Raw genomic sequence first — 17,635 nt, 5'->3', positions numbered from 1 at the left:
CGACGGCCCTGCTCGGGAGCCAGAGGCGTCCCCTCTGGCGTGCCTGAGCGGGCAGGCGGGCCCCACCTCTATTAGGTCAGTCACCGCGGGGCCCGAGGAGGAGAGGGTGGCGCGGTTGCCGCAGGGCGAGGGAGAGGGCCCTCCCCGGGTAGAGGTATCCCCTTCCTTCCCACCCTTGCCACAACCCCGTCCCCGAACCCCAAAAGTGCCCCCTGGTCTTGCCCCTGCTGACCAGCCCTCCACCTCCACCTTGGAGGACTGGACGCTCGTCCGGGGGAAGCGCAAAGCCCGCCGTTCGCGGGCTTCCTCTCCCCCCTCCGATGCGGAGGGCGGGAAGGCCCCCCGAAAGATCCCGAGGGGGGCCAGCGCTGTCATGATCCCCCCCGGCGAGCGTCAGCAGGAGGCGCCGGCCGAGGAAGCCGTGGCAGCGAGGGGGGACGATGAAGTCCCCCCTGAGGAGCCTATCCACGAGGAGGCCTCTGATGGAGCCCCCCCGGCCCTGGGTTCAACTGAGCCCCCCTCCGTCCCCGCTGAGGTAATTGTTGCCTCGGCGGCCGGAGGGGAAGGCTCCGGGGCCGAGGGGATGGAGCTTAGCTCCATCTTCGAGGAGATCGAGGCCCTGGGTCTGACCCCGCTCACCCAGGGGGAGGACGACCCTCCGCCAGCGGGCCTCGGTCTGGGCGGCGACTCTGTGGCGCCGCCCCCTCCTCTCCCCGATCCCGTGTCCCAGGTGGCCGACCCCATCCTCACGCTCGGGGCGCCCCTGATACTGCCCACTGGCCCGGCCGACTCGAGCGCCGGAACGGATGCCGCCGAGCCCTCTGGGGCGACGGCTGGCGCCGAGCGGCCGGGTCCCGGGGTTGGGGGTGCCCCCTCTCCAGCTACCGAGGCGGGGCAGTCATCCCCCTTTCCCGTTGGGGGCCCAGCGGAAAATGCCATCCAGGCCGACGCCGAGGCATTAACACTTGCCTCTCCACCTGAGCCCGGCGTCGGCGCGGGCCCCCTTCCTGTTCCCGACCCCCAACTTCCCATTCGGGAGGCGCCGCAGCCCGGTGGGATTGCCACAGGGGACCCTTTCCCAGACCCCGTCCAGGATCCCAATTCCCTCCCACGTCCCGATCCTCCCCCTACTCCCGCTTCCGCCCTTTACGAACCCATCTCCAGCCCCGAGTCCTCCCCTGTTCCCGATCCCTTCCCTACCCCTACCTCTGCCCCATTCCCTGTCCCCGGCCCTGAACCTACCCCTCCCCCCGGCTCTGCTGTGGAGGTAACCCCTCCCTCGCCGTCCCCCCCTTCTTTTCCCATCCTGGTCCCCGTAATGTTGCCCGATCCGTCCCTACCGCCCCCCCAAACGTCCGCCAGTGCCACCCCCGCGAGGGCCGTCTCGTTCCCGCTAGCTGCAGGCGGCCCTTCGGGGGTCGTTTTTGTATCCCCGGTCCCCAACCCGTTGGGGGCTGCCTTGTTCCCTCCGCCGCCTCCTTCCCTGCCGGGGTCGGGGGCGGGCAGCGCGGCGCCAGCGGTAACGGCGCCGCGTCGGGGATCGGATCCCTGTTTGTCCGTCTCCGTGGCCCGTGAGCTTCATCCGGGGGCCCGGACGGAGGAGAATCCTGGTTCCCCCTCGGTGCTGAAGGGCGAGCTGCGCCAATTCCTCGCGGATAACCGCGGGGCGAAAGGAAAGGTGCAGCTCGCCCTCCAGCGCTGGGGGGACTTCCACTCCATCCTCCAGGCCACTAGAGCCTTGTTGCAGGAGGGGAGAGGGATCAGTAGGCAGGACGACGCGGCCCACCGTCAGACCCGCAGGTTTCGGGACGCTCTCCTGACCTTCGGGTCGGGGAGCGGTCTGCTGCGGGGCCTGCGTGAGGCCGCCGACTCGCCTGTCCGCAAGGATCTACCCCAGCCCTCACTATGAATTCTACCATCTTCGCAACATTGCATGCCCGGGGCTGTAGGGCGGGTCTCCGCAGGAGCCGGGTGCTCTCCTTCCTTCGGGAGGGGGGGTACTCGGTGGTTTTCCTGCAGGAGACCCACACGACTCCAGCCGTCGAGGCTGTCTGGCGGCTGGAGTGGGGGGACGGGGTGTATTTTAGCCACCTCGGCGCCCGCTCGGCCGGGGTGGCCACCCTGTTCTCCCCTGCCCTACGGCCCGAGGTGCTGGGGACCGCCGAGGTTGTCCCGGGCCGCCTGCTGCACGTCCGGGCCCGCGTGGAGGGGCGGACGTTGAACCAGGTTCAACGTCTATGCCCCGAACGCGGGCCCGGACCAGGTCACCTTTTATCGGCAGGCGGCCACCTTCCTCGGCACTCTGGATCCTCGCGAGGGCCTGGTCCTGGGCGGGGACTTCAACACCACCCTCGATGACCGGGACCGTGTAGGACTCGCGAACTGCCAGGCCGCGGCGGACGTCCTCAGGGAGATCGTGGAACATCACTCCCTGGTGGACGTCTGGCGAGACCACCACCCGGACGACAGTACCACCTTCACTTACGTCCGGGTGGGGAAAACACGGTCGAGCCACTCCCGGTTGGATCGCATTTACCTATCACGATTCCATCTGGCACGAGCCCACTCCTCCAGCATCCGGCCGGCCCCGTTCACGGACCACCATTTGGCGTCCGTGAAGGCCTCTCTGACTTCGGAGAGGCTGGGGCCGGCCTATTGGCATTTTAACAATAGCTTGCTGGAGGACGTGGGCTTCGTGGCGTCCTTCCGGGAGTTCTGGCAGGCCTGGCGGGGGCAGCGGCCCGCCTTTCCCTCGGCGCGGCGATGGTGGGATGTGGGGAAGGTGCGCGCCCGGCTCTTCTGCCGTGACTACTCCCGGGGCGCCAGCCGGCGGAGGGATGCGGCGATAGAGCAGCTGGAGCGGGAGGTCTTGAAGCTTGAGAGGCGCCTGGCGTCCGCCCCCGAGGATCCACTCCTCCGCGAGGCGTGCCGGGAGAAGCGGGAGGAGCTCCGAGCCCTGGAAGATCACAGGGCCCGGGGCGCTTTTGTCCGATCCCGCATCCACCTCCTTCGGGAGATGGATCGCGGCTCCCGCTTCTTCTATGCCCTGGAGAAAAGGAGGGGGGCAAAAAAGCACGTCACCTGCCTCTTGGCGGAGGACGGCACCCCCCTCAGGGACCCGGCGGAGATGCGCGGAAGGGCCAGGGCCTTCTACGCCAGTTTGTTCTCCCCGGATCCGACCGAAGCCGACGCCTGCAGGGCGCTCTGGACCGAGCTCCCGACGGTCAGCGCGGGCGACCGAGACCGGCTGGAGCTGCCTCTCACTCTGGCCGAGTTCTCGGAAGCCCTCCATCTCATGCCCAACAACAAAACCCCGGGCATGGACGGGCTGACCGTGGAGTTCTACCGCGTGTTCTGGGACATCCTCGGCCCGGACCTCGTCACCGTCTGGGCCGAGTCCTTGAAGAGCGGGGTCCTCCCTCTGTCGTGCAGGCGAGCGGTGCTCGCCTTACTGCCGAAGAAGGGGGACCTCCGCGACCTACGGAATTGGCGTCCCGTCTCGCTCCTCAGCACGGACTACAAGATCGTAGCGAAAACCATCTCGCTGCGACTGCGGTCCGTGCTGGCGGACGTGATCCATCCCGACCAGACCTACACCGTCCCGGGCCGTAGTATATTTGATAACTTGTATTTGGTCCGGGATCTCTTAGAGCTCGGGTGTAGGGACGGCTTGTCGTTCGCCCTCCTGTCCCTGGACCAGGAGAAGGCGTTCGACAGGATGGACCACGGGTATCTCCTGGGCACCCTGCAGGCCTTCGGCTTCGGGCCCCGGTTTGTGGGTTTTCTCCGGGTGCTGTACGCCCTCGCGGAGTGTTTGGTCAGGCTCAACTGGACCCTGACCGAGCCGGTCAGCTTCGGGCGGGGGGTACGTCAGGGGTGTCCGCTGTCGGGCCAGCTGTACGCTCTGGCGATCGAGCCCTTCCTCTGTCTCCTCCGTAGGAGGTTGACGGGGTTGGTGCTTCGGGAGCCGGAGCTGCGGCTGGTCCTGTCGGCGTACGCCGATGACGTGCTCCTCGTGGTCCAGGACCCGGGCGACCTGGCGCGGGTGGAGGCTTGCCAAGCCGTCTACTCGGCAGCCTCCTCCGCCCGGGTCAACTGGGTCAAGAGCTCTGGCCTGGTGGTCGGGGACGGGTGGCGGGCCGGCTCCCTCCCACCCGCGCTTCAGGCCATCAGGTGGAGCGCGGGTCCGCTGCTCTATCTGGGCGTTTATTTATCCGCCACGCATCCCTCTCCGCCGGAAAACTGGCAAGGTTTGGAGGCCAGGGTGGGTGAGCGGCTGCGGAGATGGACGGGACTGCTCTGGTGTCTCTCCCTTCGCGGGAGAGCGCTGGTACTCAATCAGCTGGTCCTGTCCATGCTCTGGCACCGGCTCAACACCCTGCGCCCGGCCCCGGAGGTCCTGGCCAAGCTCCAGAGGGCAGCTTTGGGGTTCTTTTGGCCAGGACTGCACTGGGTCTCTGCAGGGGTCCTGTCCCTCCCCCTGGAGGAGGGGGGTCAGGGCCTGGTCTGCATACGCAGCCAGGTCCGGACCTTCCGCCTCCAGGCCCTGCAGAGACTCCTCTTCAGTGCAGGTAGTCCGGCATGGGGCACCTTGGCGCGCGCTTTCCTCCGCCGCCTCCGAGGGCTCCGATACGACCGGCAGCTCTTTTTCATCCACCCGAGGGGTCTTCCGCGAGACCTCTCAGAGCTGCCGGAATTCTACCAGGACCTCCTCCAGACCTGGAAGCTGTTCTCGGCGACCAGGTCCGTTGTGGCCTCCGAGGGGGCAGACCTCCTCGCGGAGCCCCTGCTCCACAATCCAGCCTTGTGCGTGCAGGTGGCGGAGTCTCCCTCGGTGCGCCGGAGGCTGATCCTGGCAGAAACCACCATGGTCGGAGACCTCCTGGACTACGACAGGGGGGACTGGGTGGATCCCCGAGCGCTCGCTCGGCGCATGGGGCTCTCCACCCCCCGAACCCCCCTGCGCCTACTCCAGGAGGTGAAGGCGGCTTTGCCGCGGCCCGCTCTCGACTTCCTGCAGCGGTCCTTGCGAGAGGGTACACCCCACCCCTCCCCTCCTGCAAAGCCTCTGTCCCTTATTATTGGGCCCCTGTTCCACGGGCCCCCCCGGCCTCCCCACCCCTGGACCCCCAGCCGGCTGCAAAATCTGCAGCCGGTCTGTTTCCAAGCCGCGCCAAGGCAACATCTGTACACGCTCGTGCTCCACACCCTGCATTTCCCCACCCTCGTGTCCCGCCCTGATACCAAATGGCGGGACTATCTAAGACCCGTAGAGGGTGGGGAACCCCGATGGGCCAGCGTCTATTCCGATCTAATTCCGCGGCCCATCGGGGACATCAGTTGGCGGCTCCTTCACGGAGCCGTGAGCACGGGCGTGTACTTGGCGCGGTTTACCCTCATTCCAGACACCTGCCCCTTCTGCGGCGTGAGGGAGAACCTGGCGCACGCCTACCTCGAATGCGCCAGGTTGCAGCCCCTATTCCGGCTCCTCCAGAACCTCTTATTGAGGTTCTGGCTGCACTTTCCCCCCACCTATTCATCTACGCACACCCTATCCGTGGCCCCACAAAGTCGCGAGACCTCCTCGTCAACCTCCTCCTGGCCTTGGCGAAAGCTGCCATCTTTAATAGCAGGAGGAGGATGCTAGACGAGGGGGTTCTCTGCGACTGTGGGGCCTATTTCCGCTCCTCCCTTGTGTCATGAATCCGGGCAGAGTTCCTCTGGGCGGCGTCCGCTGGCTCCATCGACAGCTTTGAGGAGCAGTGGGCGCTGTCTGGGGTTCTCTGCTCGGTGTCCCCATCCGGCTCCCTTATTTTGAACCTCTAGACCGCACTTCTTGACCCTTTAGTCATTATTTGTCCCACGCAATCAGTTGAACATGGGTCCAGTGTCCCTCCCATAAGTTTGGGGAGGGGCTTTTAGAAGGTGGGCGGGCTCTGCCCGCCCACCATCCCATGATTTCAAATAGGCCCCCTCTGCAGGAGCCCTCTGGCCTGACCCTGCCACAGTATACTGCTTCTAATTACATAACAGCATTTCATACTCACAGGATCTTAGTCTCCCCCAAAGGCTGAATGTGGAGGGACCAGACTCCCTTCACCTGAGAGGCCTTAGTGCAGGTGGAGTATGAGATACTGAGAAGCAAGACTTAGACAGAATAAATGAAGCAAGATAGAAATATAAAGATAGAATAGAGATAAGAGCTTGGGGTATGTCTACACTAGCCCCTAGTTCGAACTAGGGAGGCTAATGTAGGCATTCGAACTTGAAAATGAAGCCCAGGATTTAAATATCCCGGGCTTTATTTGCATGTTCCCATCCGGTCGCCATTTTTAAATGCCACTAGTCCGGACTAACTGCCCACGGCTACACGCGGTAGTGAAACGGTAATTCGAACTAAGTCCTTAGGTCGAATTACCTGTTACACCTCATTCCAGGAGGAGTAACAGGTAATTCAAACTAAGGACTTAGTTCGCATTGCCGTTTAACTGCCGCGTGTAGCCGCGGGCAGTTAGTCCGGACTAGTGGCATTTAAAAATGGCGACCGGATGGGAACATGCAAATAAAGCCCGGGATATTTAAATCCTGGGCTTCATTTTCAAGTTCAAATGCCTACATTAGCCTCCCTAGTTCGAACTAGGGGGCTAATGTAGACATACCCTTGGTTTCTGACCTTGAGAGAAAACAGTTTACACTCCGGAGTGGGCTCTGGCAGCGACGGCCGCAGCAGCCCCGACTTCCCTAATCCCTGGGCCTATATTTCCCTTTTGGCGCCAAAATGTCCCGGATGTCCAACCCCTTACCCAAAGTTGGGCCTGGTACCCTAAGATTTCTGTGGGTACCTTCAACTGATTGGATGAAATATTGGGGGGGGGGGGTTTCTATGAATATACATAGAAGAAAACATGACATTTTCTTGGACCGACTCCCAGAACAGAGGAGAAAATGGGAAGCATTGGGGTTAGGTGCAGGAAATCTGGGCGCCTTGTTTCTGTTAGAATGGTCAAGTGAGTTGGGTGAATTTTGCAGATTCTGCTTATGTGGTTCCAGTCAAAATTGAGTAATGGTCTCCAAATACCCATCAACCAACCGCAAAGGCCTTTCATAATCTTGACACAATACATATCTCAGAAAATAACAAGAAATAAATCTTAACTTACCATCAAACTACCATATTTCTGCTAAAGCCGAGTCATACAGTAAATTTAATTCTGTAGGCACCTTGCATTATTAGCATACTATTATTAAACAGCAATGGGAAGAACAGCAGGTGCCGTCCTCGGCCGGCCCAGGACTAGGGTCAAGGCCTGTCCAGAAAGCCCTCAGGGCCCCGCCAAGAGTTTTGAGGGTATGCCCAAGGACAGCTTACCAGAATCAACCCCCCTTTTCAGGGACCATTTGTTCCCTTTCTGCCGGGCCTGGCAACCCATTACCTTAGACCGTTGAGTCCTAGAAATGGTGGGAAGGGGGTACGCCATCCCCTTCCTTTCTACCCCCCCCCCATCCCCCTGCCTGTCCCTCTTCAGGGACCCCTATCACAAGCATCTCCTTCGGGAGGAGGTTCATCAGCTCCTGACCCTAGGGGCGGCCGAAGCAGTGCCCCAAGGGTTCTTGGGCAGGGGCTTCTATTCCCAGTACCTCCTGGTCCTCAAAACCAAGGGTGGGTTCCGTCCCATCCTGGACCTCAGAAACCTCAATGCCTTTATTGCCAAAGCCAAGTTCAAGATGGCGACTCTGGCGTCTATCATCCCCTCTCTGAGTCCCAGAGACTGGTACACTGCCCTTGATCTAAGAGATGCCTACATCCACATTTCTATTGCACCACACAAGGGGTTCCTCCGCTTTACGGTGGCCCAGGGCCACTATTAGTTTGTGGCCCTCCCTTTTAGCCTTTCCAAGGCCCCTCAGGTGCGTGGCCATCGTTGCCGCCACCCTGAGAAAACACCGGTTGGGGGGCCCATCTTGGGGACATGCAGACACGAGGTATGTGGTCCTGGGACGCCTTCTCCCTGCATATCAGTGTCAGGGAGCTGAGGGCAGTACGTCTTGCCTGTGCGGCTTTCCTCCCTCGGCTCAGGGGCAGGACAGTCCTCATTTTCTCTGACAACACGTCGGCGGTCTCCTATATCAACAGGCAGGGCACGGCCCAATCCCCTCCCCTGTGTCGGGAAACCCTTCAGCTCTGGGAGCTCTGCATCGGGGCCGATATTCACCTGGTTGTCTCCTGTCTTCTGGGGTCCCAGAACACTCTGGTGGACCAGCTGAGCAGGTTGCCCTGTGGCCACGAGTGGTCTATCAGAGGGGACGTGGTCCTTCGAATTTTCCACAAGTTGGATTTTCCCCTTCTGGACCTGTTCGCCACCCATCCGAACAGGAAGTGCCCAAGGTTCTGCTCCCTTATGGGGCTGGGGTGGGGCTCCCTGGGAGACGCACTACTCATTCCCTGGCCTGAGGGCCTGCTTTATGTGTTCCCGCTGGTCCACGGGGTGCTTCTGTGGGTTCGGGAGTTCTAGGCGTCCCTGATTCTCATTGCACCGGCATGGCCCAGGCAGCACTGGTTCGTGTCCCTCCTGAGCTTGTCCTGCGAGAGGCGGATTGCTTTCCTGGTGGACCCGGACCTTATTACGCAGGACTTCGGCAGGCTTCACCACCCGAACCTGCGATCCCTGCATGTAATGGCATGGAAGCTCCATGGCTGCCAGCGGCGGAGCTGCAGTGCTTGGAGCGTATGCAGGAGGTCCTGCTGTGTAGTAGGAAACCTTCCACTAGGGCTACTTCCCTGACTAAGTGGAAGCGCTTCTCTGCTTGGACTATCCGGGATTGGGTATCGCCCATGGACGCCCAGGTCCTGTGGGACCTGGACTACCTTCTGGATCTCCGGCTACAGGGGCTATCATCCTCCTCCATTAGGGTACACCTGGTGGCTAGTTCCGTTTTTCACCCGGGTTCCAAGGGTAAGACCCTCTTTGCAGACCCCGTGGTGAACAGGTTTTTGAAAGGCCTGAACAGGCTTTACCCGCATGTCCGTCAGCTCGTCCCTCAGTGGGACCTCAATCTAGTCCTGTCTAAGCTCATGGGACCTCCCTTTGAACCCCTGACGACGTGCTCGCTGATGCACCTTTCTTTGTTAGGATCCTTTTTGGTGGCTATCACGTCATCCAGAGCCCTCACTTTGGACCTCCCATATACGGTTTTCTTCAAAGACAAGGTCAGGTTATGACCCCACCCCGCCTTCTTTCCTAAGGTGGTGTCTAACTTCCATATTCTCAGGACATTTTCCTCCCAGTCTTTTACCCCAAGCCCCACGCATCGGGTAAAGAACAGGAGTTACACACCTTAGATATCAGGAGAGCTTTAGCTTTTTATTTAGAAAGAACAAAGCCCTTCTGTAAGTCCCCGCAGCTCTTTGTAGCGATTGCAGAATGGCTGAAGGGGCAGCCGGTCTCTGCAAAGGATCTCATCCTGGATCACAACCTGTATTAGGGAGTGCTATGGGCTGGTTGGGGTACTGGCCCCTCCCGTCACGGGCCACTCTACTAGGGCGCAGGCCTCCTCTTATGGCATTTGTAGCTCAGGTCCCTATCTTGGACATCTGTAGGGATGCCACATGGTCTTCCATCCACGCTTTTGCCAATCATTACGCGCTAGCTAATCAGGCTAGGGAGGATGCAACCCTGGGTAGGGCTGTCCACCACTCAGTTGAAGGTTATAACTCCGATCCCGCCTCCTTGGGTTTCTACTTGGGAGTCACCTACATGGAATGGACATGAGCAATCACTCGAAGAAGAAAAGACAGTTACTTACCTTCGTAACTGTTGTTCTTCGAGATGTGTTGCTCGTGTCTATTCCAAATCCCGCCTGCCTCCCCTTCTTCGGAGTAGTCTGGTAGGAAGGAACTGAGGGGGTGGAGAACCAGCAGGGGTACATATTAGCCAATATAGTGGCGCCACTCCAGGGGCCTCCTCTGCTGACTCAACGGGTACCGCTAAGGGGAAAACTTCCAACGTTTGCACGCAGCACGTATCACACCTACATGGACTAGACATGAGCAACAGTTACGAAGTTAGGTATCCGTCTTTTTTTCAGGGAAAATGAAGCTGTGGAAGGGTGTAGCAGTTACAGGGATAGCTTCCCTTCTGGTCATGCCCTGCCTTTTCTTATCCCAGGCTTCTTCGCTGTCAGATTACACTGAACTTATACTATATATATATGTCATCTTGTAACAGGAATCTTGTACTCTGGATTTTTCGCACCCTGCTACATAATGTATGCACACAGGTTGCTAATGTTTTGTACTGTGGCGGTATCTCAAGTAGGTCTGTGCCGTAGTCCTAGGACACTTCATAAGGGAAGAAGTTTGCGTGCCAAAATTCTAAGCATCAGCTGTGCTTGTGGCTTTGGTTGACTCTTCACGTTAGCCTCTAGACTGGAAAATTCCTCCGTTATACAAAGACATTTATGTTTAACTAGCTGGAGTTGCCCGGCGTTGCTTGGGAAAGTGGAGGAACAAAATTTAGAAAAACAGTAGTCCATTATCATTTTTTGAATGTTAGAAAAGTTGCACTGAGTTCTATAGGGATTAAAATATATATAAAAAATTATAAAACAACCGATTTTACATGTTATCATCAAAAACTTTATTATAAACTATATTTTTGTTTCATTATTCTTAACAAATATGTACCAATTTTTTCCACTTCCAACTCTTGAACACGCAACATAGAGTTGTCCATCTGAAAAGCAAGATGTCTCCAAATAATTTCCAACTACTTTAAGTGACTGTTCTTGCGCTTTGTTTATGGACATTGCAAAGGCAAGTTGTATTGGGAATTGAAGCCGTTTAAATTTGAAGGGCATATCTGTAGGGATGATTGGTATGCATGGTAGAAATATATCCTCACCCTTCACGCAACTTGTTAAAATTGTCGCTTCTATCATGTGGGGCATTAATTTTTTTTACACACAATCTCGTCCCATTGCATAATCTTGGTGCATCCAGATTCCTGAGAAGAATAATCGGAGAACCAATTTTAAACACTAAATTGTGAGGCGGCATCCCAGTAGCTTCAAGAGAGTTTAGAAACTCTGTGGTATAATACACTGCTTGGTCTATATTTACAACTGTGTTGACCGACGTGTATGTTGTGGCTTCTCCAGGAAGCTGTTGTTGTATTTGTAGGTTAATGGCATTCACGCTGATATTTTTAGGAGCAAGAACTGCACGGTCACAAAGCCATTTATGATCATTGAAATGATGTTGAATGTTTGTAAACACACGCTTTCCCAATGCTTCAGAAGATTCTACTCTATTGCAAAAGTTTTTTGGAATTTTGATGAGTCTAGTTGTTGGATCAATTGGTATTTTTCCATCGCCAAGTGTTATCAGCTGTTGAGCAAATTGTCCAGCAGCCACATCACCCTGCAATTGAACTCACATGTTGGTTTTTAGTTCTAGTCTTTGCACATATCTCCATAGGTATGAAAATTTTAAGCAAGCTTTAAGTTCATCGGCCATTGTTCCCTTTGGAATGACGGGCAGTGTTTGTCGAAAATCACCTGCTAAGAGTACAACAACTCCACCCATAACTGCCTGGTTATTTTGCAGGTCTCTAAGAGTTCAATTTAGAGCCTCCAATGCGTGTTTGTGAGCCATTGTACACTCATCCCATATGATAAGTTCACAATTTTGTAGCACCTTAGCTTGATCTGTTCCTTTGCTGATATTGGATAAAGGATTTTCAGTATGTGAAAGATTAAGAGGTAATTTGAGAGTTGAGTGAGCAGTGCGACCACCATGAAGTAAAATAGCAGCAATACCAGAAGAAGCCATTGCAATTTTTGATTGCTTCCTGATTTTAGCTAAAAATAAATTTATGACAAATGTCTTTCCTGTTCCACCTGGTGCATCAAGGGAAAATATTCCTCCGGTTTTCTTATAAACCAAGTCTAAGATAGCATTATAAGCATATCTTTGATCAGTGACCAGTAGTGGTTCATTTGTTGATATATATTGATCCAATTTTTCTACGTCATAATTTGTTTCTCTTAGCATGTCTCTGCTTAATCGATCACCCACATCTCTTTGAGGTGTTGGAAGACCTACTTGCTTCAAATCTTTACCAATCATTTCCAGAAGTTTGTCTTCTAGGAGGATCAGTGGTTGATTGAAAATATCAGATGTGTATACCAAATCCATTCCAGGATTTTGTCTGCGAGCTTGCATTAAAATGTCTTTGGCCATGCTTTCGTTATGAGTTTCCTACAGCTGATTAGGATTACACAATCCGCAAGTGGTGAGCAGAATGGCGAAAAGATTTCTCGGTTTCGCAGGTGACTGAGAAACGGCAGCTTCGAGCATCGTGTCATTCCAATGCGAATCATCTTCAAGCAGGCCTCTAATTTGGCAAGCCTCACGAAATGTTGAACATATTTGTCCATTGGCAGTTCTAAGAGCTTCAAAAGAAGTAGGACCTCTGACAGTATGTAGCAAAATCCGTAGAAAGAAACATTCAAAATGATTTGGGTGAACAGTATAGACACAACCAATAGCGTCTGTATATTTCACACCGTTCCACCCAGGTACAGTGGTTCCTTGAATTCTGCGTTTAAAAACTTTTCATGATGGTTCCAAGTGTAGTACTGTGGAACATCACAATATAGTAGCGTCTTGGCAAAGTCATCTTGTTGACAGAGTAAAAAAAATGCAGTCAATGTTGTTACGTGGTTCACTGATTCTCTGCTGTAAGTTATGTTCTGTGAAATAAACATGTTGACCATTTTCCAAATGTACAGCCAAATGCATTACCGTTGGATGTCGTTCATGTATTGGAAAATCAAGAATTCGCCAAACTGCCTCATTGCTGCTGATGTATCTACCCATTGGCTACGTCTACACTGGCCCCTTTTCCGGAAGGGGCATGTAAATTTCACCTATCATCGTAGGGAAATGCGCGGGGGATTTAAATATCCCCCGCGGCATTTAAATAAAAATGTCCGCCGCTTTTTTCCGGCTTTTAAAAAAGCCGGAAAAGAGCGTCTACACTGGCCCCGATCCTCCGGAAAAAGTGCCCTTTTCCGGAGGGTCTTATTCCTACTTTGAAGTAGGAATAAGACCCTCCGGAAAAGGGCACTTTTTCCGGAGGATCGGGGCCAGTGTAGACGCTCTTTTCCGGCTTTTTTAAAAGCCGGAAAAAAGCGGCGGACATTTTTATTTAAATGCCGCGGGGGATATTTAAATCCCCTGCGGATTTCCCTACGACGACTAGTGAAATTTACATGCCCCTTCCGGAAAAGGGGCCAGTGTAGACGTAGCCATTATGTGTTGCTGAATTTCATCGATTGCTGCTCCATCTCTTTCTAAGCCAAATACCGCTTGGTCACTGCCTTTGTTTACATATTTGCATATGTACATAATTGACTTCACTGAGCTGCAATACTCAACACTGATATGGGCCGCAAAAATCCGAGAAAGTAATGGACCGTATGGTACAACCCACGTGTTGTCGATTTCAATCTCTTGATAAGAGTTATTAATTTTTATCTTGATTTTAGCTGTAAAACCACCATCTTCTACTTTTGTCCTTCTATAGAGAGGATATCCATCTTCTCCTGTTTGAGTTTCTTGAAGATTTCGTGGGTATTTTTTGGTACACTTTCCATGTACCATGCAGGGAGATTTAGGATTGATACTACTGCATGGACCGTGTATCATGAAGTTGCTCGTATTACACGTTGGTTATCAAGCCGAATGTGCCTCTGTTCCACACTTTTGGCTGCTCTAGATGCTGCATTTGTAAGTTGCAGATTTTTGAGCCGTGTCTGTCTTTGGTCTTGACTCTCGGATGCCCTTAATTCTGCTTGTATTACACGTTGCCTGTCCAGACGAATCTGCCTCTCTTCTACACGTCCAGGTGCTCTTGATAAAGCCATTCTTTTTGCACCTGCAGTCTTTCTTACTAGCTGCTTTTTTTTTAATGGCATAATATTTTAATAAAATGGGCTAAAAATGCAATGTGTTGTGTACTGATAAATTGTTTTAGGAAAAATAATATAATCCGTTCAATAAGTGTAAGCAGGGTCAGGGTAAACTCTATCCTGACATCTAGTGGCGAACTGTGGCAAGTGGTGCAAAGAGACTTCAGGGGCTGAGCCCAATTTGCATAGACACACCCACCCTGTCTAGTATGTGCCACAGCAGCCCAAATCGTCACTTTGGCCACTGTGGGAGCCCCAGTCTCTCTGTTATTGAGGCAGAGGGGATAAAAGTGTTGTTACCCTGATTATGCGAATCAAGGACAATGGAATGGTGGAACTGTTTATGACAGAGGGATTCGCCATAAACTAAGTAGCACTCGCTAGACAAGTGGCATGGGTTCCAAACCCAGTCAAATTGAGAGAGTTTGGGGACAGGTCTTGGTACCTGGGGGGTCCTGTTTGAGGGCTTAAACAACACTGATTGCACTTCCTCCTCTCTCCACTGTGGAATATCAGAGTTAATTTAGATTCCATTAGGAGTCTAGTTGTGAGCTGTGGTGCTAACTGTGCTGTGGGCGAGTGCTAAGGCACCTCTGTTATGAGCTGAAATCACTGTGGCTGTGTCTACACTGGGCCACTTATTCTGGAAAATCAGCCGCTTTTCTGGAATAAGCTGTGAGCTGTCTACAGTGGCCCTTGAATTTCTGGAAAAGCAACGACGCTCTACTGTACAAAATCAGCTGCTATTCCAGAAAAACTATTCTGCTCCTGCTTGGGCATAAGTCTTTATTCCGGAACACTGTTCCGGAAAAGGGCCAGTGTAGACAGCCCAGTAGTCTTTTCCAGAAAAAAGCCCCGATCGTGAAAATGGTGATCGGGGCTCTTTTCCGGAAAAGTGTGTCTACATTGGCCACAGACGCTTTTCCGGAAAAAGGGCTTTTCCGGAAAAGCAGCCTGCCAATGTAGACGCTCCTTTTCCGGAAAAACTGAAAACGGAATAGTATTCCGTTTTAAGCAGTTCCGGAAATTCATGCCAGTGTAGAGACAGCCTGTGTGCTGTGCTGCGGATGAGAGCTGAAATCACTGTTGCTGAGGGGAGCCTGGTGCTGTGCTGTGGACGAGAGCTGAAATCACTGTTGCTGAGGGGAGCCTGGTGCTGTGCTGCTAGCAGAGCAGTTTGCAAGGGGCAACCAGCAAGTGCAGGTGGACAGTAGATGCAGCTGGCAGGGCGACCTGAGGGCAGACAGCGGAGCGGCTGACGGGGGCGGCCTGCGGCTGGTAGGAGCGGCAGCCGGCGGAGCAGCGGCAGGAACAACCAGCTGGCAGCCCGGAGCGTGGACCGAGACGGTTGGCAGATTTGCGGAGCCGGACAGTGGAGGCGGCTCACCTGACGACAAGTGGAGTGTGGCGGAGTGACTCGCGTTGACAGCGGCGGCACGGAGAGGCGGAGCCACCGCCGGGCCACGTAAGGTGCATCGATCCCCACCCCTCCAGGTTGGGATGGTGAAACCCTGCCGGGTGGACTTTTGAACCCTGGGACGGCACTGACCCAGGGCTGAGACTTTTGGGGTTTTGGACTTTTGGGACGTTGGGGAGATTTGTGGCTGGGGGGAGGGCCTTTGCTCATTGTTTGGTCGGTAAATCCGAGTTGTGGTGTTTCCCCAATTTAATGCAGATGTCGGTTACCTCATGTTATTAAAGGTTTGCTACTATACTGAGGCTCTGTGCTTGCGAGAGGGGAAGAATTGCCTCTTTTGAGGCACCCAGAGGTGTATGTAAGATTTCCCAGGTCACTGGGTAGGGGCTCGAGCCGGTGTTGTATTACCTCGTTGGGAGGAGACCCCTAGATACTGAACCCGGCCCTTGCTGCTGCTATTTACTCGGCCTGGCAGAAGGGTTACATAAGTAAAGTGAGTTACCGAAAAATAGAGTCAGTATACGTTGTTGAAATATAAGTTGACAGTTGATATAACAGGTGAGGAGCCTGAGGGGAGGGAGGGGGAAGGGAGCCGCACGCCTACCGCCGGCGCCCGAGCCCGCCCTCCGCTTCTTTGTCCCTCCGCCGGCCTTAGTGAGTGACTGTCCCTGCCGCTTCCTCCGTGAAGCCACTTCTTCCCGCACTGCCAAGCTCCGTGCAGCCCTGGGGAGAGGCGTACGTCTCTCATCTCTTCCCTCCCACAGTACCTTAAAACCTTCTCCTGGATGAAAGGTTATCCCATGCAAAGTTTGGTTGCAGTAGCTCTTATAGTGTCTGGGGGTATGTCTACACTACCACCCTAGTTCGAACTAGGGTGGTTAATGTAGTCATACGAACTTGCAAATGAAGCCCAGGATTTGAATTTCCCGGGCTTCATTTGCATCTTGCCAGGCGCCGCCATTTTTAAATGTCCGCTAGTGTGGACTCCGTGCCCGCGGCTACACGCGGCACGAACTAGATAGTTCGGAATAGGAAGCCTAGTCCGAACTATCTAGTTCATGCCGTGTGTAGCCGCGGGCACGGAGTCCACACTAGTGGACATTTAAAAATGGCGGCGCCCGGCAAGATGCAAATGAAGCCCAGGAAATTCAAATCCCGGGCTTCATTTGCAAGTTCGTATGACTACATTAACCACCCTAGTTCGAACTAGGGTGGTAGTGTAGACATACCCTAAGTTATTAGTACACAAACTTACAAACATTCTCCTTTATATATTAGATTAAAACATACATATCGCAGGTAAGTTAAAATTGCTATTGAGATATTAACTTTTATTTTTCCTCACTTCATGATTTAAACTGAAATATTAATTCAATTTTATTAACTAGGGCTGTCAAGCAGTTAACAATTGTGATTAATCACATGATTAAAAATTAATAGCACAATTAATTATGCTGTTCAACAATAGGATACCATTTATTTAAATATTTTGGATGTTTTTCTACATTTTCAATTATATTGATTTCATTTAAAACACAGAATACAAAGTGTACAGTGCCCATTTTATATTTTTATTAAAAATATTCACACTGTAAAAAACAATTTGTAATTTTCAGTTCTCCCCATTACAAGTGCTGTAGTGCAATCTTTGTTTTGAAATGTAGAATTATATATCTAAGAAAATTATAAAACTTTAGCACCTGTAAATACACTCAGTCTTACTTCTTGTTCAGCCAATCACTCAGAGAAACAAGTTTGTTTACATTTACAGTACCTAATGCTGCCCACTTTTTGTTTATAATGTCACATGAAAGTGAGAACAAGCACAGGGGTGGATTTACAATGAAACATACCTTCCCTGGCAGTCTAGCACTGGGCCTGGCAGCGTCCCGCCCCCGGTGCAGTGGGCAGCCGCTCTGTTGCGGGGGCAGTCCCTCTGCAAAAGCCTGTGCGGAGAGCAGGGAGGCTCACCTGCAGGTTGCAGCCTCAGGACAGCCAGCAGGAGGTGGTGAGCAGCGCGAACATGGACTGGAAGGCTTCAGGGGGGCATGGGGCAGCTGCACAGCTGGCCAGAGAAAAGTGGTGCTTTGAAGTGGCAGAGCAGGGGGCAGCCAGAGGAAGGAGAGCCCGCAAGCTGCACAGCCAGCAGGAAAAAGTCACAATTTGAAGTGGGAAAGTGCCGCTTCTCTCCCGCAGCTGGCTGTGTGGCTGCGCTGCCCCGTCCTCCTGAGTCCTCCAGACCCT

Source organism: Pelodiscus sinensis, unplaced genomic scaffold (genome assembly GCF_049634645.1).
Source record: "Pelodiscus sinensis isolate JC-2024 unplaced genomic scaffold, ASM4963464v1 ctg45, whole genome shotgun sequence".
Classification (NCBI taxonomy): Eukaryota; Metazoa; Chordata; order Testudines; family Trionychidae; genus Pelodiscus; species Pelodiscus sinensis.
The sequence above is the reverse complement of the archived record's forward strand: the minus strand, read 5'-3'. Positions refer to the sequence as shown.